At 56.0% G+C, this 27,729-nt stretch overlaps 1 pseudogene; it reads right to left on the bottom strand.

Moving 5' to 3' along the window:
* The window catches only part of LOC138102437 (uncharacterized), a 705,988-nt pseudogene that overhangs the window by 532,540 nt on the left and 145,719 nt on the right, over window positions 1-27,729 (bottom strand).

The following is a 27,729-nucleotide window of genomic DNA, read 5'->3' as shown; positions in this document are numbered from 1 at the left end:
AGCAAGGGGCTCCTGGCCCCAGGGAGTGGGGCTGCATTTTGGCCCTGCTGCAAGGCGGGGTCTCCATCTGGGAGGGAGCGTCTTCCATGTGGTTTCTTTCAGGGAGCACCGTGAGCGTGGGGGAGCCTGCCGAGAAATACCTGGAACTGGAGCAGGTTGGCCAAGGGTAAGTGCACGGCAGTTACTTCTGCACAAGCAGGGGCCAGGTATTTGCTGGTGCAGGATCAAGTGAGAAGCCAGGCAAGCTGCAAACAGCTTCAGACACTGGGGCACGATCCTGCTGTCTCTCAGTCCTGATCAGAATTGGTAACTGTGGTCAGAAGGCACCATCAGAGGCCCCTGAGGCCGGCAGTGTCCTGCTGCAGCAAGGAGCAGGACCTGGAAGATCTTCTGTCCCTGGAATTTGATTGCCTGAAAGAGCAGCTCACCATCTGGTGACTGTCAGAAAACAGTTCTCAAGAAGATTCCTTTCAAATATTTTGCTTCCTAAAATATCCACCGGTCAGGATTATCAACATAACAGTTTAGAAACAGAAACCAGAGATGAACTAATAAGCGCTCTTTTCAGCACAGGTAGTAAGCCCTGTACATGCAGTAACAGGCACAGAGCTGCTGCACTCGAGGGGAAAATGCATCAGCTGCCTGATGGCAGGGCCCTTGTGGATCCTGCAGCTCGTAGGCAGGAAATGGAAAAGGATGAAATACATTCTTCTCCAGTTCTTTAGACACCTGCTCCCACCCTAGGTTTTGGACTAAAGTAATTCAGTGTGGACATTTGGGATTTGCTCCAGCCCTTTTCCTTCGTGTTGGGCCTCAGTTTTCTCTCGCACACCTTGTGTGGCACAGGGCTGGTGGCTGCTGTGCTGCTGTTTGAAGGGTCGATGCACCCAGGTGTTTTGTAAACGCTGCAGGCAGCAGAGATCTCCTGTCTGGGCTGGCTTTCACTCCCAGGGCCTAAAGCGCTGCTTCTTTCTTCTCTGCTGTTCTGTCTCCAGGGCTTTCGGAACCGTTTATAAAGGACTCGACAGGGCCACTGGAGGAGAGGTCAGTGTCACCACGCCCAGCGCGTCGGGCAGCTCTCGAGGGCTTTCCCCTCTTCTGGGAGCTGTGGCTGCAGCTTTGGGGGGCCAGCAGAGCTTTCCTGCACAGGCTGTTCCACTGAAGGCACAGCAGTGTCAGCCTGCGGAGCACGGCTGGGACAGACTTGAGCCTTCTGAAGTGCCCAAAGGAATGCAAGGAGGGCAGCGGTGTCTGTCAGAGCAGGACACGCTGGCTTGGTCTTCATATCTGAAAACATCAGTGCATCAGCTGGTGGAGGCTGAGGCCTAATTTATCTTCATCCCAGCCTCGGACAGGAACACTGTTTAGCAGTTTTTCCATCCTGCGTTTCATCTTCAAAGGATACCTCAAGACCTAATTAAGGAGCGATCCTGCTTGGGATCACTTTGGGGTTTTAGTCCTACTGCAGCTGTTCCCAGAGAGAGGGAGAGGAATGAGAAGATGGATGTGCAGAGCAAAGCTCTCTGCTAAAGCCTGCAGCTGTGTTTGGGTCTGGTGTCAGTGATAGCCCGTGACAGGGATCATCTGAGCAATGTTTGTGCGTGTTTGCTCTGTTGTGCAATCCCAAACAGAGCAGTTGCGTTTGAAATCATGACCAAATCCCCCAGGATTGCTAAAGGGTTCCCGGCTGTTTTGCTCTGTTTTCACAGAAGCAGAATTACTTCCTGCTTGCAAAATGTGTTTGAATGATAATGAGAGTGGTGGTAAACGAAGGCGGTTTGAGAAGACTGCAGGTGCAGAGAATGCTGTGAGAGCTTTGAGGCTGAGAGCTGAGGGCCCATTTCTGCAGAGCTTCCAAGGCCAAATGTCTCTGGCCCTGTGTCCTGTAAGCGGCCCCGCAGCGAGCAGAGAAATGGGCTGTGGGAATGTCACTTGCTGAACCCGGGTGTCCCATCCCAAGGCAGTTTGGCACAGCCCGGCTCCGTCGCTCCACAAAGACTCGCTCCGTGTTTGCTGCAGCCTCCTGCCCCAGACTCCTGCAGTTCAAGGGCTGCAATGTCCTTTCAGGTGGCCATAAAGAAAATGAGTCTCAGAGGGCAGAATGGGGAACGAGCTGTGAATGAGATCCTGGTCCTGAAGGACAAGAAGAACCCCAACATTGTCAGCTCTTTGGACAGGTGAGTGCTTCAGCTCTTATCCCGTGCACGGGCCCTGCGTTAATCTCTCCTGGCATCCGCAGTCTGTAGCCTGTTTTGAAAAAGCCTCACCCGGCCGTAGCTTCCCAAAACAACAGCCTGTCAGTTCACTCCCTCCGTGTGCTTTTGTTGCTTTGGTTTGGTTTTTCCTTCAAGCTGACCCAGTTTTCTGGGTCTTATGACAAGTGCTGATAAACCCTGTCAGAAATTATTTCCCTTGGCTTCTCCTTCCCAACTCTTTTCCATTGCTGCAGATGCCAGGAAGACCAGGTTCTTGTTTCCAGAAATGCCTCATGTGCCCATTTTGCAATGGCCTTGCCTGTTTCTGAAGGGACTTTCTGCAAGGTTTTCCAAACACTTGACCACTTTTGTCCTAAGTGCTGCACGGCCCCCTGCCCTGGATAACTCTGGAAGTTGTGTTGCCTTGTTCTGGAGGGAACGGTGGAAGTGCTGAGTTCAGATGCTGAACCAGCTGGGGGCAAGTGTTGTGGTTCCACATTGATCTGGGCTGTTGCTAAACTGCATTTTTCACTTGCTTGCCATCTAAGGCCTCTCCTTTCCCACAGGCGTCTCCTTCTCCTTTAGACTGTGCAGATCCCAAGGACTGTGCAGCCTGGCAGGAATGTCTCTGCATTGGATTCTGTCCTCATTTACAAGTGACCTGGAAACAAAACTCCACTCGAGGCTTTTCCATCAGGGAATTGAGCAGTGCACGTTCATCTCCACGCCATTGTTTGCCTCTTCCAGCTTCCTTGTTGATGAAGATCTCTGGCTGGTGATGGAATACATGGATGGAGGAACTTTGCAGGACGTTGTCAGACAGACACGCATGGCTGAAGGAGAGATGGCAGCTGTCAGTTGGGAGGTGAGGGATCCTGCTTGTGCTTCCCATGGACACAATGCTCCTTCCAAGCAGGGCCTGAGAACAGGAGTGGCTCCATGCTCAGAGCTTTGTTTCTGTGTTGTTTTATGAGCTGGAGAAGAAAGAGCCTCTGAAGTGAACGGCCTGCCAGTGTCACTGCACTTCCACTCTGCTCTTGTCCTCTTTCCTGCTGTTGTGGGACTCTCTGTCTTTTTTGATTTGATTTGTTGTTCTCGGCTTTGCCTTGAACCATTTGCCCGGAGCTTGTCTGCACTGCACTCCTGGCCTGTCACAGCAAAGCTGCTGCTGGCAGAATTCTAAACTGTCCTTTCTTGTGGGATTGTGTATTCTGGCCATGGATTTCCACCCTTGTGTTTCTTGCTCTCTCTCAGTGTCTGCAGGGCCTGGATTTCCTCCACTCGAACCGGGTGATCCACAGAGATCTGAAGAGCTCCAACATCCTTCTGGCAATGGACGGCTCTGTCAAGCTGGGTGGGTGTTCCTGGTCAGGCACGGCGCTCCCGGGCTGCGGGTGTGGGGCTGCTTCCCAGTGACGGCCAGAGCCCCACAAGTGCTGCTGGTGGCGGTGCCCGGCCCCTGCTGCCAGCTGAGAGCGGCTGCCCCATGCAGAGAGCTCAGGAGAGGAGCAGGGTGTCAGCAGTGGCTTTGCTCTGGGTGTGGCCCTTGCAGAGGGGCGGGAGTTGGAATCTGAAGCTTCAAGGGAATCACTAAAAGCCACTGCATGAAAGCTGAGGGTTCCTTTAAGGGTCCACTTCCATCTTGCCTTGGCTACAGCCCTGCGGACTTTTCCAGCTGGATTCAGCAGTGCATTCTCAGACTGAGAGTGGGCAATCTTTGTGCTTGGTTTCCTCATTCCAGCTGCCTTTGACAGTGTTTGTTTCTGTCCTCAGCTGATTTTGGCCTCTGCGCTCAGCTCAGCCCTGAGCAGGAGCAGTGCAGCTCCATGGTGGGCACTGCTCACTGGATGGCCCCAGAGGTTGTGACCAGTTCTCCTTATGGCCCCAAGGTGGACATCTGGTCCTTGGGCATTGTGACCATCGAGATGGTGGAAGGAGAACCTCCTTACTTCGAGCACACGGCGGCCATGGTAAGAGGCAAATTTCCCAGAGTTTGCAGAGGCCTGTGAGCACAGTGGGACCCCGCCCTGGGCGGAGCAGCCGGAGGGCTCTGCCCATCGGGAAGGGAATTCCCAGAGGACTTGAGCCTGAGCACAGACAAATATTCTGCAGTCTCCAGAATTTGCTTTGGGTTTTAAGTTGTTGCAGCTCTTCTGTCTGCGAGGATGACCTGAAAAGATGAAGCCAGAGCATCAGCTCTAATCTTATCTTGCAGAAAACCCCAGACCAACCCCAAACCCCACACCCAAACCCAACAAGTTTTCTGAAGGAGTTTCTGAAAGAGGTTCTGCGAGATGAACTCCCCCTGACTCTTCTCACTGGGAAACTTGTCTAAAACATGAAGATGATTGTTTAACATCCCCATAGTCTAACATATTTCTTTCCTAGCCCAAGCTACTTTCTCCATGTCACCAAGGCTGACCTTTCAGCAACCCAAACCTCGGGTTCCTTGCCTGGCAGTTTCTGGGATGGAACATCTTGAATGCATTTACTTGAGTGTCAATGGCACTGCAGGGATGCATTTGATGTAAGAATCCTTGGAAATACCACAGGCAGGCCACAGTGACTCTTGCAAATGGCCTGTAAAGCTGGTGTCCGTATTTGGAGAAGCAAAATGGGTTATTTCTGATGGAGGTTCCAACTAACAAAGTCAGCCAATGACATTGGCTCTCAAGGCAAGATCATGTGGATGTTGGAATGGCTGTGGCTGCAGAAGCGTCTGGCTTTTTTGGTTGGCATAGAAAAATGAGCTCTGAGCAGCATCTCTGCCAGGGAGGAAAGTGTCCCTGGAGACTGGGGCTGAGAAACCGGGGTCGCTGTGAGCACTCGTGGGTGTGAAGGAAGCTGGCAGAGCTTTTTCAGAAGTGTTTGCTTTCCGCGCAGGCTCGCTGTCTGATCCGGCAGAACGGGACCCCGCAGCTGCAGGAGCCCAGGCGCCTGTCGGCTCTGCTGCGGGACTTCCTGGAGTGCAGCCTGGAGCCGGACGAGGAGCGGCGCTGGTCTGCCCAGGAGCTGCTGCAGGTGGATGCGAAGCGGCTGCAGGGGAAAGAGCAGCGCGAGGGAGGGGTTTTCTCGTGGGGCCCCCTCCAATGGTCTCCGGTCTCGCTGCTTTTCACATGCAAAGCCAGCAGAATCCTCGCCTGGTTTGCCTTGGCACAGTCCTTTGCAGGTCATCTGGACCAGGTGCCCCGCAAGGAGCAGGGACATCTTCAAGCAGATCAGGCGGCTCAGAGCCCTGCCTGACCTGAGCCTGGATGTTTCCAGGGAGGAGGCACCTCCCACATCTCTGGGCACCCTCTGCCAGTGTTTCCCCACGCTTCTGATAAAAAAATTCTGCCTGAGATCTAATCTGAGCCTGCTTCCCTCTCCTGAGTTTCAAACCATTCCCCTTTGTCCTGATGCAACAGAGCCTGTGAGGAACTTGACTTGGGAAAGTAACAGTTGATTTCTTTCTTTTTCATCCTTTGGGCAGCACCCATTTTTATCATCAGCCAAGCCTCTCTCCAGCCTGAGCCCTCTGATCGCTGCAGCAAAGCAATTGAAGGAGCAGCAGAGGATGTGAAGCACCTGGGGACAGCTTTTCGTTATAGTAGTTAGGACAAGTGGTTAGTTACGGTAGTTAGCACTGCTAGTGAGTTATGGTGGTTATGGCAGTTTTTTGAATAAAAGCTCTGTTAAACCTCAAGTCCCTTGATGTGTCCCTTCCTTGTTCCCCCCTGACTCAGCTGCCCGGAGCAATGCGAGGGGAGAGCGGGCCCAGCCTTGCCCAGAGCTGAGCCCCAGCAGAGCCCCGGCAGAGCCCAGAGCAGCCTCAGCATCGGCAGAGTCAGCCTGGAAGGAGGCGCCTGGAGCCTTCTCGACTGCAGCCGACTCTTGTTTACAAACCGCGTGGTGTGGGAAATGCCACTGGTTCTGCAAGAGGGCAGAGGGGGCCCGGGGAAGGCCCAAATGCGAGGGACAAAACCCGCCCAGTGCTGGAGAAAAACCACGCCTTTTTCCCCTCCCACGTCGGCCAAAATATTGAATCCTAAACCAAGTCAAACGGGGCAGGGGAGGAGCCCAGGCCCTTCCGTCCCTGCAAACCAAAGCGTCCCTTGCACGGCTCTGAGCCCCGGCGCCGGTGGCCCCGTGGGTGTTGGTTTCTGTCGGGCTCGCTGTCGCCAGCCCAGGGCCAGCCTGGGACTGAAGCCGACTAGCAAAAGCTCGTATACAATTAATCACCTTACAGTACCACAAAATTCAAATAATCCTGTTATTCTGAATCATTTTCTCTCACTGCAGTCTTCAGGCGAGACACAACTGCCCTGGGCAAAAGTCTGGGTGCGGAATTTACTCACTAACCAGTGGGAAGGCTGCATGAGCTTATCGTTTGGAGTCGTGGGTATGCTTGCGTTTCCACAGATACTGGGGTACAGTGGCTACCTGCAAAATGTGTTCGCCCTGACCTACGGCACCAGAGGCAGAACAGGCAACCTCCAAATGATGACCAGAACGCCAACCATCCAAATGGCCACCAGAATGTAGATCATCAGCCTAATGACTCTTCTGATGATGACCAGGATGTCAGCCATCAGGCAGATGGTCCTTCTACAAGCAGAGACTGGGATGGTCCTTCTACAAGCAGAGACTGAACTTTAAATTTCTTGTTACGGAGTCACATTGTTAAAGCCTTAAGGACATATTTAGAATTAATAACTAATGTAAATTTCTATTTAGGATTAATAGTAGAGTTGTTCTCTTATCAAACAAAAAGGGGGAATTGTAGATACAAAAATGCTGCTAGCAAGGATTTTCTTGCTATTTTCTAAGTCCGTGAGAGACTTTTCGCTCTCACAGAAGAGGTGGCAGGGAATGCAAACAACCAAACTACCTGCAACCTTGAAAAGTCTTGTTTATGGTACAGTAGAAAAATCTTTTGACAATGGATGTTTTAGGATTTTAGCCAATCCCCAAGGGGAGGCTGATCCTTTGTCCAATTAGACTCTGAAGAAAAAAGTCTATAAAAGAGTTTGTAAAATAATTAAATAAATCAATCTTGCTGCACAATTCCTGCCTGCTGGACCTTCTCTCCTCCTCTTCCCTATGGCTGCGGGACACGGTGATACACCCTAGGGCCTAGGCCTGTGGTAATAGCTTTCTGTTCAAGTTACAAAGCATTTTAAACCTTTCTTTGCAGAGTATCTTAATACATATCAACCAATAAGCACCATACACAATACTTTTACATTTGGCTATAGCCAAATAGCTACTACCATTACCATATTATAGTCATTATTATCCAATCACAAGAGTAAGCAAGTTACAATTAAAGCTTACAATGGAAAGTTCTCAGACCTTTCTTCCACCTGCCACATCGACATTTGTTTGCCGGTGATAGCTCTCTCTTTTTGGTAAAAACATGTTTTCTATTTACTTATGCTCTTCTTGAGACTTATTTACTTGATGAAAAACACGTCTTTGTTTGTTGTCACATACCTTTGTTCTAATCATAAAAATCTCCTTCCAGCTCATCTCCAACCTTTGCCTTCTCAGTTATTCAATGATCACTGGTTCAGCAAAACACCTTTTCTCTACATCAAAACTTGCTTTCATTTCTATCTCACCCTCAGTTTCTACATTCAGAGATCTTTCTGCCAAGCCTACATATCTGTGAAACTTTCTTACCAAACTTTCATCCTCTCCAACAGGGGACTGAATGCCACGGACAGCGATTGCTGAGAGTTGGAGATTCCAAACGCTCCAAGGGGCCCGAGGGAACCGCGCTGCGGCCTCGGGGCCTCCCTGGGGCACCGCGGGGACCCCCCGAGCAGAGCGACTCTTCCCCCCCCCCAAAGTCCACAGGTTTGGGTCAGCTGAGGAAAAGAGCTGGCAAAAGGGGCTGGAAAGGGGCTGGAGCCCGAGGGGACCCCTCAGCCACGGCCCGGAGCAGCTGCAGGAAAATGCCCCGGAAACCAAGGAAATCGATGGAAGTAATGAGGAATTTTGGAACTCTTCCCGCTGCTGTTTCCAGAAGGTCCTGGCCGAGTCCTGCTGGGAGGAGCCGGGGACGGGGAGGGGCCTCAGGGCTTAACTGGGGAGAAAAGTTGAATCGGGGCAAGGAAACTTTAATGGTGGGGAGAAAATGTGAATGGAGGGGATTTGAATGGGAGGGGATGATTTGAATTGGGCAGAGAAAATGAAGTGGGGGAGGAGCCCCCCAGCCCTCGGCTGTGCCCCGAAGGTGCTGCCAGCGGTTCCCCTGCTCCCACCCCCCGGGCTGGGGGCGCGGAGCTGCCGCTGCTCCCCAGGAATGCCACGGGATAAAAACTCCACTCAAGCTTTTATGTTCCCAGTCATTCCCAATAAGATCCCAGTTGCCCCCAACATGGTGCCAGTTGTTCCCAGTCATGCCCTGTATGGTTCCTTTCACTCTCAGTCCCTCCCAGTAGAGTAAGGTAGGGCCCCAGTCACTTCCAGTATGAACCCAGCCACTCCCAGTCAGTCCCTCTATGATGCCTTTTGCCCCCATCATGGTCCCAGTTGCTCTAAGCATGATCCCAGTATGAGTCCAGTCACCCCCAGGATGATTCCAGGTAACTTCCCAGTATGAGTCTGGTTTGATTCCTGTCACCCCAGTATGATTCCAGTCACTCCCAGATACTCCCAGAACTATGCCAGTCACTCCAATATGACCCTGTCACTCCCGGTATGATCCCAGTATGACCCCATTATGGGCCAGCTGCTCCGAGGATGATCCCAGTTGCCCCCTGCATTTTTCCAACTGCACCCTTTCACCACCACTGTGGTTCCAGTCACTCCCAGAATGATTCCAGTCAGTCTCAGTATGGTGCAAATCACTCCCAGTATATCCCAGCAGCACCCATTGGGCCTCAGCATGTTCCCAGTAGCCCTCAGTGTGGTCCCAATATATCCCAGTATAATCCCTGGTGCTCCAAATCTGCTCCTGCCCAGTCCCGGTCCTGGTCCCAGTGTATCCTGGTGTCCCATTCTGTCCCAGTTCATCCCAGCCTGTCCCAGTCCATTCTGGTTCCTTTCCGGCAGCCGCTGCCGTTTCCTCACTTCGTCTTCCCCTTCCCCCCCCCATCAAAGCTGTCCCCCCCGCCCCCCAAGATGCTGATGGGGATCGGGGGCTTCGTGTTGGGCTTCGTCTTCCTGACGCTGGGGTTCGGCTTCTACCTGCGCAAGCAGGTGATGGGAGGGACCCGGGGGTTGTGTCCCCCCTCCCCCAGAGCGTGTGTGCCCCCCCGGGACCCCCAGCCCGGTGTCACCCCCTTTGCTCTGCCCACAGAGCTCCTGAGCCGCCGGTGGCCGCAGCCCCTCCCCGTGGCCTCGGGCCCGGCCGGGACCCCCCGCTCCGTCCCCGCGCTGATTTTGGGGGGTCGTGTGTCCCCCCCAGCCCCGCTGTCACTCTGTCCCCGCCCGCCTGCTCCCAGTGTTCCCAATAAAGCTTCCCAGTTTGGGCTGGTCCCGTTTATTGAGGGGCACTGGGGAGAGACTTGGAGGAAACTGAGGGGGAGCCGAGAGTGGAGGGGGCAGAACCGACCCTGGGATGGATCGGGAATGGGGACCCCCCTGTGTCCCCACCGTGTCACCCCGCTCTGGGGGGCCCTTGGGAAGCACCTGAACGCCAACACAGCACCCAGAGAACAGCAAAACGTGCCGGGACGCCCCTAAATTCCACAGCCTCCAACGACCCCCAAATCCCACAGAAAAAGTCCCCCCAAAAGAGCCCCGAAGAAAGGCGCCAATCAGAGACAGCGCATGACAAGCTTCAGCCAATCAGAGCGCGCGGCGCTGGTGACTCACCAGTTGCCAGGCAGACCCGCAGCGCTCAGCGCTCCCCACCCAGACCCCACCTGCGCCCCCCCCTCGCCCCCAGCGCCCCCCGCCAGGGGAATTTGAGGAGGGGGCGCGTGGGGGGCGCCCAGGCCGGGCCCAGAGCCCAGCGCTGCCCCAGCCCGACCTCTCCCGGCTCCGTCCCGGCTCCTCCCGCGGGATGCGGCCGCGCTGGGAAAACGGGGGGCCAAGGGTGGGCGCTGGGCCCGGGGGGAGCAGGAGAAAGGATGGGAGAGGAGGAGAAGGAGAAGGAGGCATCTTTTAATGATATTTTATTGAGTCTCATGTTTTAGAGACCAGGATCAATACTCCCCGGCCGTCAGGGCGAGTCCCTCAGGGCTGCGGGGCCCTGCTGCCGGCTCACCCCGTGCCAGCCCAGCGCCAGCGCTCAGCGGGGCTTTGGCTTCCCGTGCCCTTTCCCGTGTCCCCAGTCCAGCGTCACCACCCCCGTGTCCCCAGGTCGTGCCCCACCCCTCCCTCCCTCCCGCATTGTCGAGACACGGAGGTTGAAAATTTCCCCACCCTCCACCCCAAAGGTTCCCCCGAGGCCATTTCCTCTCGTGCTTTCCCTTGGGAGCAGAGCCCCACCCCTCCTGGCTGCCCCCTCCTGTCAGGGACTTGGGGAGAGCCAGGTCCCCCCTGAGCCTCCTTTCCTCCAGGCTCAGCGCCCTTAGATCCCTCAGCTGCCCCTCAGAAGTCCTCCAGACCCTTCCCCAGCTCCATTCCCATCTCTGGACGTGCTCCAGCCCCTCCATTCCATTCTTGAAGTTTGAAGCCCAATCGCTGCCCTGTCGCTGCAGGTGCCAAAACCGCAGGGAGACTCCTTGGAAATGGGGGTAGAGAGGAGCCCTTCAAAGGGAAACGTGTGCAAAACTGCTGCCAATGGCCGAGCGGGTTTGGTGTGGCTGCGGGAGCAAGAGATGCTCCGGGACTCCGCCTCGGCCCCGGAGCGGAGCGGCCCGTGCTGCCCCGGGGCGCGCGGGGCTCGGCCGTGGGGCGCGCGGAGGGGAACGGACACACGGGCACCGGACACACGGACACGCGGACAAACGCTCCCAGCGCTTCAGCGGCAGCAGCGGCAGCAGCGGCAGCAGCGGCAGCAGCGCAAAAGCAGCGAGTCTACGAACCCTCTGCGTCCCTTCTCCTGCTCCTCCTCTCCCTCTCCCAGTGTCTCGCACCCTCTCCCGCTCTCCCTTTCGTTCCCCAACCCCCCCTCCCGCGGCCTCCCTCTCCCCAGGCCCGGCCGGGCCATGCCCCCGGCCCGCCCCCGGCCCCGGGCGGGGCTGCCCCCTCCCCGCCCCCGGGCGTCCCGCCGCGGTCCCGCCTCCGCCCGGCTCTCGCCGTCCTGGCTGTGGCGCTGCTGGGCGGGCATCAGTGCCTGGCTCCTGGGCACCATCGCCAGCCCCTGGCTCCGGCTGGCCCGACCCCGAGCCCGGCCCCGGCCCCGGCCTCGGCTCCTCCCGGGGCCCGCCGGGGACACAGGCGGCGCGGCCGCTCCCGCCGCCTCCGCAGCGTCTTCCCCGCTCCGAGCTCCGCCGCTCTTGAGCGCGGCCGCCGGCCCCGAGCCGCCGGTGGCCCCTCCAAAAGAGCCCCCATGTGCGGATGGCCGGCCCGGGGCGGTTGAGCGGCGCTCGGGGGCCGTTCCTGGCCCCGGGCCGAGCGCTGACGGCCGCGTCTCGCGGGCACGGAAGGCGCAGCAGGGCCTGAAGGAGCGCTACCGGCTGGGTTCGCTGCTGGGGCGCGGCGGCTTCGGCAGCGTCTTCGCGGCCACGCGGCTCTCGGACGGCGCCCCGGTGAGTGGCGGGGCCGGCGGCGGGCGCAGGAGGCGGGGGGCAAAGGAGGAGGAGAAGGAGCATGGGGCTGGGCACGGCGGGCGGCGAGCTCAGCCCGCTGCTCCCCTTGCCTTGCAGGTGGCCATCAAACGGGTGCCGCGGAACCGCATCGGCCATTGGGGCGAGCTGGTGAGTGAGCGAGGGGCAGCGGGAGAAGCCGGGGCGCGGCGGGCGGGGATGAGCCGAGGCCCAGCAGGGTGGAAGCCGCCAGAACGCCTCGAGGGAGAGCGGCCGTGGGGCCAGCGGAGCGCGCAGAGCGTCCCCGGCTGGCTGAGGGCTTCCCGAGCCCCGGCACGGCATCAGCCCCGCTGACGGCACCGTGCTCCTCCCGCAGCCCGGCGGCACCCGAGCACCACTGGAGATCGTGCTGCTGGACAAGGTGTCCGCTGGCTTCCCTGGCATCGTCCAGCTCCACGAGTGGCTGGAGCTCCCCAGCAACGTGGTGATGGTGCTGGAGCGCCCGGAGCGGTGTCAGGACCTCCTTCACTTCATTCGGGCACGGGGCTTCCTGTGCGAGGAGGTGGCGCGGCACCTGTTCCGCCAGGTGCTGGAGGCCGTGCGGCACTGCACCAGCTGCGGGGTCCTGCACCGGGACATCAAACCGGAGAACGTCCTGGTCGACCTGGCCACCGGGCAGGCCAAACTCATCGACTTTGGCTGTGGCACCTACCTGCAAGCCACAGCCTACACCAGCTTTGCAGGTGAGCCCACGCGGGGGGAGGCTCCTGGTAGCGGCATCTCACAGCCCAACATCTCACAGCCCAACATCTCACAGCCCAACATCTCACAGCCCAAGCTGGCTGTGGCATGGGGGATTCTCCCTTTTGCTGCCAGTCATGGCAGCCGGAGTGTTCAGCTGAGCTGCTTTTGAGCGGCGCTGGCTGAGGGGCCATCTTCCAGCCCTGCTGGCAGCCTTCGCCAGCCACTCTGCCCAGGACTGGCACTGGGGCTGGGGCAGCCAGCGCCACAGAAACACGCGTGGGTGGGGGTAGCAGAGAGGGGGGGCCAGAACCTGTGCTCCAGCCCGTTTGGTGTGCAGGTGAAACAGGGCTCGGACTGCTCTGTTGCCCGTGGTTGCCTTGGCTTAAGAATGGTTTCTGGGGCAGTGCAGGCAGGGAGGATGAAAGCGTGGTTTTTCCCCAGCACCAAGTGGGTTTTTCCTTTGCATGGAATGCTCGGGCCTTGCCAGGGCTTCCGCTGCCCTCTTGCAACACCAGCGGCTTCTTTTCCAACCCCCAGTTTGTACACAAGTCCCAGGTGCTGGCCAGAGGGCAGCGGGTCACGCCGCGTGCCGCTGCTGCGGCCCCCGCATGCCCAGGGATGCTGGGGCGAGGCTCTGGGAGCAGGCAGCGTCCCCCTGAAGAACTCTATCTCTATTCCATAGGAACACCGTCCTACAGCCCTCCGGAATGGACCCAGTTCGGCTGGTACTACGGCAAGGCAGCGACCGTCTGGTCCCTGGGCATCGTGCTGCACCAGATGGTCTGCGGGGAGCACCCTTTCAGGAGGGGCTGGAACAGCACCTGGGGCCGGCTCTCGCTCCCACGACGGCTCTCTCCAGGTGGATCCTCGTCTCTGCAGCACGGGGGGAATAGCAGTGCTGGGAGACAGCAGCGGGCTCAGGAGCATCCCGCTCTGGCAGCTGCTGAGGAGGTGGCAATGTCCTGCTCTCCTGCTCTCCTCCAAAAGAAAGAATTGATGGCAAAGTTTAGGCACAGCCCTGAGCACACACAGCACGGCCTGGCCATGGCAAGAGTGGGGCAAAGCGGACAGGAGCCTTCTGCAACTGACTGGTGCTTTCTGCTCTGTCTGCAGAGTGCCAGAATCTCATCCGACAGTGTTTATCCGTGCTCTCCTCGGAAAGGCCCTCATTAGAAGACCTGTCCTGTGATCCTTGGATGCAGGATATTCGCGTGCCCTAGGAGAAGGGAGAGAGCCACACGCACGCTTTGACCCAGGGAGCCGGTAAGTTCCAGCTGCACACGCGCCTTGGCAAGAAGCAGCAAAGAAAGGCAGAGATTTTGTCCTGCCTGAATCGCTGCGCAGGGCTCCTCAGCTGGGCACGCGCAGCCCTGCTGCTGGAGCTGAGCTGCTCTTCCCAGCACTGGTGGCCCCCACGCCAGCTGCTTTTGCTTGTCCTTCTTCAGCGACAGCCGGGGCCCTGGGCAGAGCACTGACAGCCTGCTCCAGCCCCAGGGAAGAAGGAGCCCCTGGAGAAGCTGTGCCAGGTGTGGCTGCTGCTGCTGGAGACATGGAGGGTGACATCAAGGATGACAAGCTCTTCCTCCACCTGGCAAGCTGAAGATGATGGACTTCAATTGTGGCACCTTCTCCAAAGCCAGGCTCCACAGCGAATTTGCAGATGAGTCCACACGCAGGGGGATGCTCCCAGATTTGTGCATTGCACAGCCTGGCCGGGAAGCAAAGGTTCCCCCCTTTGCTGGGGCGGATGCAACCAATTCTTCAGTTGGCTGCCAAACTGCTTTTTGGCAGGGCTGGGGAGATGGGCTGGGCTGGTTTTGAACTGGGAGTCTGCTCCTGGCCCTGCCAACAGCCCCCAGCACCCACCGTGGCCCGCGCTGGGGCTGGGGCTGGGGCAGCCAGCCCGACACAAACAAAGCCCCATGGTGGGAGCAGAGGTTGGACACCAGAAGCTGTGCATGGGCTGCTTTGCTCTGCAGGCAAGGAAGGGCTTGGGCTGCTCCACTGCCCTTGTTGGCTTTGGGCTCAGCATGACTTTTGGGGGCAGTGCAGGGGGAAGGCAGAAAGCGTGGGCTGCCCTGGCCTGTGGGTGGGTTTTTCCCTCGCATGGCGGGCTTGGGCCTTCCTCAAGGCCCCAGCAGAGAGAAGATTTTTTACCTTTTTCCTTGTCTTCCCTTTTTGTCTGTAATCTCTTTTCATTGATTTATGGTTTGTTTTTCCAAAGGAAGCGTTCTAGGTGCTGTCTGGTCCGGATGGCGAAGTGCTTGGGAGCAGCTGTGGCGTGGGTGGGACGTGCCCTTGGAGAAGGGCTGAGGACACCGTTTGGGAGCAGCTTTTCTTCTGGCGGCGGGAGGCGTGAGGTGGGTGCCCGTCCTCTTGGCACGGCTGGGATAAGGGCTTTTGGGAGACGGCAGCGAGCACAGCAGCATCCCGCTCTGGGCAGCTGCTGAGGAGGTGGCTGTGCCACGGCCGGCTGCAGGCTGGGCACGTGTCCTGCCCTCCTGCTCTCCTGCCAGAGGCAGCAATGCTGGGCAGCTTTGGGCAGCGCTCTGAGCGCGGCCAGCACGGCCTGGGCACCGCGGGCGGCTGGGACAAGGGGGACGGGAGCCTTCAGCTGACGGGCGCTTTCTGCTTTCTCTCCTTGCAGCCGGGCTCTGTGGATGCTGAGGCTGCTCTGGGCTCCGCCAGGGCTCTGCTGCGGCTCAGCCCCGGGGCCACGAGAAGCCAAAGAAGAAACGCCGTGACCTGCAGCAGAGACGTCCTTGAGCAGCTCGGCAGTGCAGCTCAAGTTTGCAGAGCGTGCACCTCCAGGGGAAAATATGACACCCCCCCAATAACAAACTTGTTCAGTAACTTCTGAAATGAAATCAGTCTGGGATGACCCCCAATGCCATTTTTCAGCTTGCTCAAGCTGAAGCTCAGCCTTTCTCTGAACAGTTCTCTCCCCCACCTGCCTTTTGCTCCACAAGTGCTCCCTCTTTCCCCCAGTGAGTTCCCAGCTCACCGCAGTCCCCATTGCACTGTAGCCTTCCTTGATGCCCCTGGCCACGAGGAAGAGTGAGCCCCAGGTTTAGGGACTCATGTTGTCACTGGCTGAAGAACAGCAATGTCTCAGAGCTCTGGTGAGATTTGGGGGTCATTCAGAGCTGCTCTCCAGGCCTCAGCTCTGCTCACTGCTGGGTTCCCACTCCCTTTTCCTCGTTCTTCACAGAGCAGGATGAGCTCTGGGAATGCCCTTGACCCTCGCCACTCTTCCCAGCCCAGCCACCAAGCCCAGTTAGGCTTAAGCTGGAGCTTCTCTGTCTCCTCTGGCACCCCAGTGCAGTCCCCTCTGCGGGGAGCAGCAGCCCCAGAGCGCAGCACACAGCAGTGCAGGCCACACCTGGAGCAGCTCCCTGCAGCCATGGCCTGGCTCTTTGTGGCAACCAAATGCTCCCTGTGTGCAGCTGTCCCTGGAGGATGGCCCCAGGGCAGAGCCCAGCCGGGCTCCCACTGCATCCCCTGGAGCCTGGGGCAGACAGCGCTGGCAGAGCTGAGGTTCATGGTGAGCACCCAGAGCTGTGGCTCGCAGTCGCTGTTTGCAAGCGTTGTGATCTCATCTCCTGCAACCTGTGGGGAAAACGAGCTGTGCAGCCAGGCCAGCACTGCCCCTCTGGGCAGGGACGAGGCTGAAGGCCTTTCCTGTTGCCAAGGAGGTGGCATTAAGCCTTAGCGGGGCCTGGCAGCTGTGGAGCCGGATCTCGCCCGCTGTCCGTGACTCGCTGCCCACCAACCGCCCCCACCCGCCGCGCTCCGTTCTGCAGGGACAGAAGGCTCTGGCTGTGCGAGGGTTTCCATCACGTCTGTGTACCCGTGGCTGTGGAACGCACATGGAGAGGGAAAGTGTCAGCCACGGTGCTGGCACACTCCTTCCTTTCCATACAGGACACGTCCCTGCGCACCCTGTGTGCGGATCTATTCAAAGGAGAGGCGTGGATAGAGATTTCCCACAGAGCTCTGACTCTGGCGGAACTCACCTTGTCAGCCAGCAGCCAGGGCATTTGTTTCCCAGCTCTGTGTCAGTCGGTGCCCCAGAGCTGAAGGGAGCAGCATTTAGAAGCAGTTTCCAGATTTCTAGGCAGGCAGTGGAGCTGACAAGCATCCGTGCAACTCGCCGTGTTCATTGGGAAGGGCTGCTGCTTCTTTGGGAATACGGCACAATGGAGACACGAGACTTGGAAAATCCCAGCTCTCTGTGGATTTGTGCAGAAGGGGGAGCAGCAGAAACACTTTGTGTCTGCTTGTGGGGACACAAGGTCCAAGGAGCGGGGCTGGCAGAGGGTGACCTGGGCCGCTGGCAGCTCAAGTCCCGTGTGCTGCGTCTGCCTGAGGGAAAGTTCACGGGCCTTCCAGGGCTGTGCTTTGCATTGGTAGCTGGACGGGTGCTGGTAACAGAGCGGTGTTCTGGCTACTGCCCAGCAGCGCTGTCCCTCTGCCATTCCTTCCCCCATCAGAGGGGATGGGAGTGGGCAGGATCCTGGCAGGGGACACAGCCAGGCCAGCGGACCCAAATCAGCCAAGGGGATGTTCCAACCATATGACCCAGATCAGATGTATAAAGCAAAGGGAGAGAGGAGGAAGGGCAGCTTTTCCCCCAGAAGCTGAAGTTTCCCTGAGTGTTCCAGTTCCAAACTCTTGACCCTTTTTGGAGGCATAATGTTCTCACCCCGTAGTCTTCCAGTCATCCTCGAGTTGTAGAATTTTAGAGCAGTCAAATTAATCAAGTTCACATTTTCTAGATATTGCTGTGTCATTTCCTTGATATCCATATGAGAGGGGACACAGTGATGGATGGGTTTGCATGGGAGCTGCAGAGCCCTGGAATGGAGAGCCTGAGTGTCCCAGCAGGATTTGCAGGAGTGTGGAGGGCAGTTGGAAAGAAGATGGTGGGCAATATTCTCCTGCCTCCATCTTCCAAGGAAGCTTTGATTCAGTCACTGTCTACACCATGCCATGGGGCCTCCAGAGGCCCAGGGAGGTGTCTGGGTGGCCCCAGAAGGCGCTTGCAGAACCCTGGGGCAGCAGGGAAGGGGCAGGAGCATCCCTGTGGTGCTGGGAGAGACACGCAGAGGGGGCCACCCCTGGGGCCCAGGCAAGAGCTGCATTCAGGCAGCCAAATTCATGCAGGGTCTGCCCGGGCGCTGCCAAGGACCTGTCCAGTGAGCTCCTGTCCTGTTTCACCGCTTTGTATTTTCTTTGTATTTCTTTGTATTTATTTCTTTGTATTTATCCTTATTATTATCTTTGTATTTGTTGACCCTCAAAATGCCACTAGAAATCATTTTCCCTCAAAATAAATACTGACTTATTTTAGTGTGCTGCTTTGGACAAATTTGGAGGAAAATATCCTCTGACAGAAGGCAGGTTACACCCAGCCCTCTCCCACCAGGTCTGGGAAAAAAATATTTTCCTCTGAGGAAAGTGAAAGAGAAAAAGAACCTATTTATTTAACAAACACACAGCAAAAGGATAATAATGCTGAATACTAAAAGCTCTCGCTGTGGAGAGAAACCTGGGAAGATTTCAGAGTCCTTCTGTAGGTGTGCTCTCTCTCCTCCTCCTTGGAGCTGGGTTGGTGTTCTCCAGGGCCTCGGTGGAAAATTCTCCCAGTGTGTTCTGATGTTGAAACAGTCCAGAACAGAAGAGGGGAAAAAGCCCAAGTCCCAGGAAAACAAACTTCAACTCTCCGTCTCCCTCCAGAGAAAAGGAGCCGAAAGCGCGCTGGAAAGCAAGCGGAGCGCTCCCTCCGCTCTTCTCGCTGCCGCAGCAGAACGCAGAGGAGTGTGTGTCTGTGTCCTTGAACAACCGCTTTGAAAAGTTCGCTCGGTGTTTTCTCTCTCCCCCGTCGGGCTCAGTTTAAAGGCACACAAAGGCACAGGATTGATTTCTGGGCAGAGAGCAGCGATAGGGGATACACATCATAAAGTCACCCCCAGACAGGAATGTACGCAGTGGGAGAGCTCTACAGTCCTGTGTCTTTAGTTCCAAGGGTATGGAAGTGTCGATGGGTCCTTTGGTAATCGCACAGTTCTGGATCGGTTCCCGCCGTGTGGAGCCATTTTTATACAGAAGTCAGTGTATTCACACAGCACAGATTGTTGTGTTTTCCTGTGTATCAATTTCTGTGTAAACCTGCATCCCGTTGTACAGTTTTATCGATGTATGAATTTCTGTGTAAAGCTGCGTGGCCTTGTCGAGTTTGGTTGAGGCTCTGTGGGTGTTGAGAGAGTGCGATGGATGTTTGGCTTTCTCTCCAGACGTGTATCTGTACAGGTACCACCGTGTGACCCATCAGACATTTAACTGTGTGAACCAAAAGGGATCTTTGTATCTTTGCATATGGTCAGCAGAGATGGAACAATCTGCAGGAAGCTCGTAACAGAATGTTGGGGTTTTGGGAGTTCTCCTGGGGTTTTTTTCTGTTAAAGGAATTTTCCCCATACATGTTGCCATGGGGACAAATTACTGGGTGCTTCAGAAAAACAAAAGTCCTGGCCATAGATGGAGGGGTGCATCTTGCTACTCTTTTTTTCACCTGGCTGTGTGGGCAGTCAGTCCCTGGCGTTTTGGATGACGGAGAGAGAGGCTGCTTCTTTGGCTGCTTTCCTTCTACCAGAGAGACCCCGGGATTCCCAAGCCCGCCTTCCCTGCCCCACTGGGAGCCAGGCTGCGGCTGCCCTGCCCCTGCCATTGCTTCAAGCCTTCACTGCTCTGTAGGCCTGCTCTCCCTGCCTGCCGAGACCTCCGCGGGTTCCCACTGCAGCTCGGGAATTTTGATACATCTTGTCTGCCACCCGGGATTTGTGCTCATCCCTGCCATTCCAGCCTGCCATTCCAGCCTGCTGTTCCCGAGGGTCCGGCCAGACACCGGGATCAGCTGCCCAGGGGGTTTTTGAAATCTTTGTTCCATCCCTTCCCGGGATCCCAGGCCGCCAGTGCCGCGTGCTCCCCGAGCTTGCTCCGGAGCGCCCCCTGCAGCCGCGGGGGAACCATCGCACCTGCCCTGCTCACCAGGAGCCGCCAGCGCCCCTGCTGGCTGCGAGCGGAACTGCACCCGAGGGGAAAGGGCCTGACAGCCGAGAAGGCTGGGACTGGGTTTGTGATTGTTTGCTGTTACTGCCATAGTTATTGCTGTTTGTTTGACTGGTTATACACATATAGATATATAATAGTAAAGAACTGTTATTCCTATTTCCCACATCTTTGCCTAAAAGCCCCTTGATTTCAAAATTATAATAACTCAGAGGGAAGGAGGTTGCATCTGCCATTCCAAGGGAGGCTTCTGCCTTCCTTAGCAGACACCTGCCTTTCAAACCGAAACAGATCTTGGCGTCCAACATGCTGCCTGAGGGCATTAAGAGAAAGGGGTGAAAAAGGAATAACAGTTCCTGGGTAACTTAATTTTGTGTGCTGGATATAGGAACCTTGTTAGGTAGCACTATGTGGTCTAGTTTACCCTGGTTCGGGTGGCAGGTGGTCGTTCTTCCCCTTTGCAGCTCCTTACCTAAACATGGGTCCTCTGACTAAGGCTACCATTGCTGTTACCCAGTTTGCCCTAAGGGTTGAGAAGGTGAGGGATTCATGGGCTTTTAACTTCCTCTGGAATGTGGGCACATGGATAAAGGGCTATCACACACTGAGTGCATGTTTTTGAGGTTGTGTTAAAAATGGTGTCTTCTGTGAGGAAATGACACCAGGGGAAGTTTTCTCCCAACCCCTCAACCAGTTCTTTGGGCCCACCCCACCAATTTTCGAAGGGTTTAGATTTCCTCTGGATACTAACCAACTGGTGCTGATAGGCCTACTCTATTTAGCCCTCAGAGGTAAGTTGAGATTTGCTTGGATAACTACCCAGACACTGGCCTCAGAGACTAGAGATCCTACCCCAGAGCCTGATCCTGCCCCAGAACCTGACACAGCCCCAGACACTAGAGATCCAGCCCCGGAGCCTGACACAGCCCCACAGCCTGACCATGCCCCACAGCCTGATACTGCCCAACAGCCCACCTCAGAAATGGACTACCCAAACTGGGCGAGGGTACTGGTGAAGGGGATGTAGGAGATGTGCCAGGACATATGCCAGATGCTAAAGGAATACACCTCCTCAGCTAGTGAAAAACCCTCTCCCTGCCCCAAACAGGGTGAGTCTGATGGTGCAGCAGTGGAACCCACGGATGTTACAACCGTCCAGGCTCCAGCTGAATCACAAGGACAATCACAGCCAGCAGCAGTCGCCCCTGTGCAGAGGAGGAAGTAGAAGACCAAATCAGTACGACCAGTTAATGATGATGGGGAACCAGGGCCCTCACAACCAGCGGGAGAGCCAGAGCCGGAAATCATCAATGAGTCCCTGTCATACGACAGTCTCTGTAATATGCAAAAAGACATTGTGCAAAGGGGGCGTGAGCATTATACAACCTGGCTGCTTCGGGTTTGGGACCTTATGGGCACAAGTGTGCAACTGGACAGTGGTGAGGCAAGGTATCTGGGATCGTTGATGAAGGACCCAGGCATGGACCAGATATTTGTGAGGGAGACAGGACCCCTTTCTCTCTGGGAGCGGCTCTTAATGAGTGTGAGAGAAAGGTTCATTCACAAAGACGGAATGCAGGAGTACCATCATAGAATGCAGTGGAAGACACTCGAGGAAGGGATCCAACAGCTAAGAGAGGTGGCAGTATTAGAGGTACTCTTTGGGAGGGATGGACAGCATGATAATGACCCCGATAAGGTCAGGTGCACAGGACAGATGATGTGGAACCTGGCAAAGCTAGGGCCACCGCAATACACCACCTTCATTGCAACGATTGATGCTGGCAATAACTGAGAAACAGTGGGCTCTGTTGCCAACAAGCACAGGAATTATGACAGTATGGTCAATGGTCCGCTGAAAGCTCATGTCTCTGCTGTGGTCCAGGACCTCAAAGAGGAGAGGAAGGAGATGAGGAAGGAAATGAGGGAGGAGATGAGGGAGGAGATGAGGAAGGTCAGTGTGGCACCAGTGTGAGTCACAGGCCCCCAAGTCAGAGCCCCCAAGTCCCCCAGCTAGAGAGAGAGGGTACACCCCACGAGCTGAGCTGTGTTTTTTTCTGTGCACGCATGGGGAAGACACGAGAAGGTGGGATGGGAAACCCACTTCTGTCCTGGCAGTGCAGGTGCGTGAACTCAAGGAGGGAGGCACTAACCGAGGGGGTTCTGCTAAGGTGAAAGTAGCCTCAGCCTCCCGTGACCGAGCTGCCAGGTATTACAGAAGGGAGGATGATATGTTGGATCCCCTTGAAGGGACCTCAAGCATGTACGCCCAGGGAAGCAATGATAACCAGGTCTAGAGGGGCCCTGCCTCTAGCCAGGAGGAGGCACAGGAGAACCGTGTTTTCAGGACGGTGTGGATTCGATGGCCTGGCACATGAGAGCCACAAAAATATGATGCATTGGTTGATACTGGGGCACAGTGTACTTTAATGCCATCGGGATATGTGGGGGAAGAACCTGTATCCATCACTGGGGTGACCGGGAAATCACAGCAGTTGACCCTTTTGGAAGCTGAGGTGAGCCTGACTGGGAAGGAGTGGCAAAAGCATCCGATTGTGACTGGCCCAGAGGCCCTGCGTATTCTGGGCATAGACTTCCTCTGGAATGGCTATTACAAAGACCTAAAAGGACTCAGGTGGGCATTTGGGATTGCTGCTGTGGAGGCAGAGGGCATTAGGCAATTGAACACTTTGCCTGGACTATCAGAGGATCCTTCTGCATTTGGGCTCCTGAAAGTGAAAGAGCAACGAGTGCCAGTTGCCACCTCGACAGTGCACGGCCGGCAGTATTGGACAAATCGAGATGCTGTGATCCCCTTCCACAAGATGATCCGTGAGCTGGAGAGCCAAGGGGTGGTCAGCAAGACCCACTCACCCTTCAACAGCCCCATCTGGCCCGTGCGCAAGTCTGATGGGGAATGGAGATTGTGGACTATCGTGCTTTGAATGAAGTGACTCCACCACTGAGCGCTGCTGTGCCGGACATGTTGGAGCTCCAGTATGAGCTGGAGTCCAAAGCAGCAAAGTGGTACGCCACTATTGACATGGCTAATGCATTTTTCTCCATTCCTCTGGCAGCAGAGTGCAGGCCTCAGTTTGCCTTCACCTGGAGGGGCGTGCAGTACACCTGGAACCGACTGCCCCAGGGGTGGAAGCACAGTCCCACCATCTGCCATGGACTGATCCAGGCTGCACTGGAAGAGGGTGAGGCTCCAGAACATCTGCAGTACATTGATGACATCATTGTGTGGGGGAACACAGCATCGGAGGTGTCTGAGAAGGGAGAGACGATCATCGAAATTGTCCTGGAAGCCGGTTTCAGTGGCAAGACGGATGACATCAGATTCCCACGGAGGTCATCTATAAGATGACTGCAATGTCTCCACCGACCAACAAGAAGGAAACACAAGCTTTCCTAAGCGCCATAGGTTTTTGGAGAATGCACATTCCTGAGTACAGTCAGATCGTGAGCCCTCTTTACCTGGTTACCCGCAAGAAGAACGATTTCCACTGGGGCCCTGAACAGCAGCAAGCCTTTGCCCAGATCAAGCAGGAAATCGCTCACGCCGTAGCCCTTGGCCCAGTCAGGACAGGACCAGAGGTGAAGAACGTGCTCTACTCTGCAGCCGGGAACAATGGTCTGTCCTGGAGCCTCTGACAGAAGGTGCCTGGTGAGACTCGGGGCTGACCACTGGGATTCTGGAGCTGAAGCTACAGAGGGTCTGAAGCCAACTACACTCCCACAGAGAAAGAGATCTTGGCAGCTTATGAAGGAGTCCAAGCTGCCTCAGAAGTAATCGGCACAGAGGCACAACTCCTCCTGGCACCCTGACTACCGGTGCTGGGGTGGATGTTCAAAGGAAAGGTTCCTTCCACACATCATGCCACCGACGCTACTTGGAGCAAATGGATTGCCCTCATCATCCAGGGCATCTGAATTGGAAATCCGAATCGCCCTGGCATCTTGGAAATAATTACAAACTGGCCGGAACGTGAGACTTTTGGGTTATCTTCTGAAGAAGAAGAGGAGCAAGTGACACGTGCCCAAGAAGCCCCACCATATAACGAGCTACCAGAGAGTGAAAGACAATACGCCCTCTTCACTGATGGTTCCTGCCGAATTGTAGGTGCTGGCTGGAAATGGAAAGCTGCTCTATGAAGCCACACATGATAAGTTGCACACGCTACTGAAGGAGAAGGTGGATTGAGCCAATTTGCTGAACTCAAAGCTGTCCAATTAGCTCCTGACATTGCTGAAAGAGAGAAGTGGCCAAAGCTCTACCTCTACACTGATTCATGGATGGTAGCCAATGCTCTGTGGGGTTGGCTGGAAAGGTGGAAGAAGGCAAACTGGCAGCACAGTGGAAAACCAATCTGGGCTGCTGAGGAGTGGAAAGGCATTGCCACTCGGGTAGAGAAGTTATCCGTGAAAGTCCGCCATGTAGATGCTCACGTCCTCAAGAGCCAGGATAATGAAGAACATCGTAACAACAAACAGGTAGATCAGGCTGCGAAAATAGAGGTGTCCCAGATAGACTTGGATTGGCAACATAAAGGAGAGTTGTTCCTAGCTCAATGGGCCCATGATGCCTCAGGCCATCAGGACAGACATGCCACCTATAGGGGGGAACGAGATCGAGGGGTGGATCTAACCATGGACAGTATCTCCCAGGTTATCCATGACTGTGAAACATGTGCTGTGGTCAAGCAGGTCAAGCGGGTGAAGCCCCTGTGCTATGGTGGGCAATGGTCCAAATACAAGTATGGGGAGGCCTGGCAGATTGATTACATCACACTGCCTCAAACCTGCCAAGGCAAGCGCCATGTGCTCACAATGGTAGAAGCCACCACAGGATGGCTGGAGACCTACCCTGTGCCTCATGCTACTGCCCGGAACACCATCCTGGGCCTTGAAAAGCAAGTCCTTTGGAGGCATGGCACCCCTGAGAGAATTGAGTCTGACAATGGGACTCATTTCAAGAACAGCCTTATAAACACCTGGGCTAGAGAACATGGCATTGAGTGGGTGTACCACATCCCTTACCATGCACCAGCAGCTGGGAAGGTTGAGCGGTGTAATGGACTGCTTAAAACCACCTTGAAGGCACTGGGTGGGGGGACTTTCAAAAACTGGGAGGTGCATTTAGCAAGAGTAACCTGGTTAGTTAACTGGCCCTGCCCAATCCGAACCCCTACAAACAGCAGACAGGGATAAGGTTCTAGTGGTGCACATGAGAGGTATGCTTGGAAAAACTGTTTGGGTTAGTTCTGCCTTCAGCAAAGACAAACCCATCCGTGGGGTTGCCTTCGCTCAGGAACCAGGTTGCACCTGGTGGGTGATGCAAAAGATGGAGAGACCCGATGCATACCTCAAGGGAACTTGTTTTAAGGGTGAACTACCCATATGGCTCTGGACTTGTATCAGCATCAGCATGTATATATGTATATAATTCGGGTGATGCATGTATGTGTATGGTTAAAAGGGTTCAGTTTCATGTAACATGTTAGTATGGAAAAATTTGGGGTGGATAATGTTGGGGTTTTAGGAGTTCTCCTCCTATTTTCTTTTTCGCTTAAAGGAATTTTCCCCATAGATGTTGCCAGGGGGACAAATTACTGGGGGCTTAAGGAAAACAAAGGCCCTGGCCATAGGAGGAGGTATGCATCTCTTCCACCTAAGTTTGTGGGCAGTCAGTTCCCGGCGTTTGGACGTAGAGAGAAAGAGGCTGCTTCTTCAGCTGCTTTCCTTCTACCGGAGAGACCCTGGGATCCCAAGCCCACCTTCCCTGCCCTGCTGGGAGCCAGGCTGTGGCTGCCCGCCCCTGCCGTTGCTTCGAGTCTTTGCTACTCTGTAGCCCCGCTCGCCCTGCCTGCCCAGACCCCAGGGGCTCCCACCACAGCTCCGGAATTCAATACATCTCATCTGACACCTGGGATTTGTGCTAATCCCTGCTGTTCCAGCCTGCTGTTCCCGAGGGTCCAGCTGGACACCGGGATTGGCTGCCCAGGGGGTTTTTGAAATCTTTGTTCCATCCCTTCCCGGGATCCCAGGCAACAGTGCCGCGTGCTCCCTGAGCTTGCTCCGGAGCGCCCCCTGCAGCCGCGGGGGAACCATCGCACCTGCCCTGCTCACCGGGAGCTGCCAGCGCCCCTGCCGGCTGCGAGCGGAACTGCACCCGAGGGGAAAGGGCCTGACAGCCGAGAAGGCTGGGACTGGGTTTGTGATTGTTTGCTGTTACTGCCATAGTTATTGCCGTTTGTTTGACTGGTTATACACATAAAAATACATAATAGTAAAGAACTGTTATTCCTGTTCCTCATACGTTTACCTATAAAGCTCCGTAATTTCAAAATTATAATAATTCAGAGGGAAGGGGATTGCAATTTTTTTTTCTTCCATTTCAGGAGAGACTCCTGCCTTCCTTGGCAGACACCTGTCTTTCAAACCAAGACACTGGGAGCAACTGGGACCACAGTGGGGGCAAATACAATCATACAGGAAGTGACTGGGTTCATACTGGAAGTGACTGGAGCCACACTGGACTCTTACTGAGAGTGAAAGCAACCATCCTGGGTGTGACTGGGAGCCACTGGGACCATGCTGTGGGCAACTGGGATCTTATTGGGAGTGACTGGGACCAGACTGAAAACACAGTGGGAGTGACTGTAAGCGACCGGGATGATGCTGGGAGTGATTGGGATCATAATGGGGGTGACTGGGAACCACTGCTGAGGCAGCGGTGGAGCTCGGAGGTGGCCCCAGCGCAGGTGGGAGCCGCGCTCGGTTCTGGCGGGGCTCGGCGCTGGCTGCGGGCGGAGGGGGCGGCAGGGGGCTGGGGCGGGTTCGTTGTGCCGTGTGGGTGCCGTGTTCGCCCTGGCGTGAGGGCGCTGCGGGAGCGGCTGCCCGCGCTCTCCTTGCCGCTGCTGCCTCGGCAGGAGCCGGTGCCGGAGCAGCGCTGGCTCGTCCCGGCTGCTGTGGGTAGGACAGAGGTGGCTGCTCTGTCCCCAGGACTGTTTCTTGGAAGGTTCAGACTTCCCGATCTGCCCTCCAATATGCACACACCCGTTTTGTTTGTTTTAGTAGAACAAAGCAATATTAATAACTCCATTGAGACTTTGTTCTTCTTCTCTAAGTTCAGGAATTTGACATGGCCTTGGCTGAGCAGCAGTTCATGGCAATCAGTAACATTTTCTGGAAGTGATAGTTTCTTTCACTCCTTCCTACCTACAGCTCCCTGGCCCTATCTAAAGCAGATTCACGGGGTTTGTTTGTTTAAGTCCCATTCACCTTATTCCTTCCCCCCTGTAACTGCTGGAGCCCCTCCCCTGCTTGCGCTCGCAGGTGCCACCGAATGCGTGTCCCGGGATCGCATCTCCCCACCCGCAGCCTCCAGCGCCCGCCCTGTCCCGGGCTGGGCCTGGGCTGGCGACAGCGAGCCCGACAGAAACCAACGCCCGCGGGGCCACCGGCGCCGGGGCTCAGAGCCGTGCAAGGGAAGCTTTGGTTTGCAGGGGCGGAAGAGCCTGGGCTCCTCCCCTGCCCCGTTTGACTTGGTTTAGGATTCAATATTTTGGCCGACGTGGGAGGGGAAAAAGGCGCGGTTTTTCTCCAGCACTGGGCGGGTTTTGTCCCTCGCCTTTGGGCCTTCCCCGGGCCCCCTCTGCCCTCTTGCAGAACCAGTGGCATTTCCCACCCCACGCGGTTTGTAAACAAGAGTCGGCTGCAGTCGAGAAGGCTCCAGGTACCTCCTTCCTGGCTGACTCTGCCGATGCTGAGGCTGCTCTGGGCTCTGCCGGGGCTCTGCTGGGGCTCAGCTCTGGGCAAGGCTGGGCCCGCTCTCCCCTCGCATTGCTCCAGGCAGCTGAGACACGGGGGAACAAGGAAGGGTCACGTCAAGGGACTTGAGGTTTAACAGAGCTTTTATTCAAAAAACTGCCATAACTACCAGGCTGTCCGAACCACCATAACTAACTAGCAGTGCTAACTACCGTAACTATCCACTTGTCCTAACTACTATAACAAAAAGCTGGCCCCAGGTGCTTCAGGTCCTCCGCTGCTCCTTCAATTGCTTTGCTGCAGCGATCAGAGGGCTC

This window comes from Aphelocoma coerulescens, unplaced genomic scaffold (genome assembly GCF_041296385.1).
Source record: "Aphelocoma coerulescens isolate FSJ_1873_10779 unplaced genomic scaffold, UR_Acoe_1.0 HiC_scaffold_75, whole genome shotgun sequence".
NCBI classification, from domain to species: Eukaryota; Metazoa; Chordata; class Aves; order Passeriformes; family Corvidae; genus Aphelocoma; species Aphelocoma coerulescens.
Note: the sequence above shows the minus strand (reverse complement) of the source record. Positions and strands in the feature narration are given on the sequence as shown.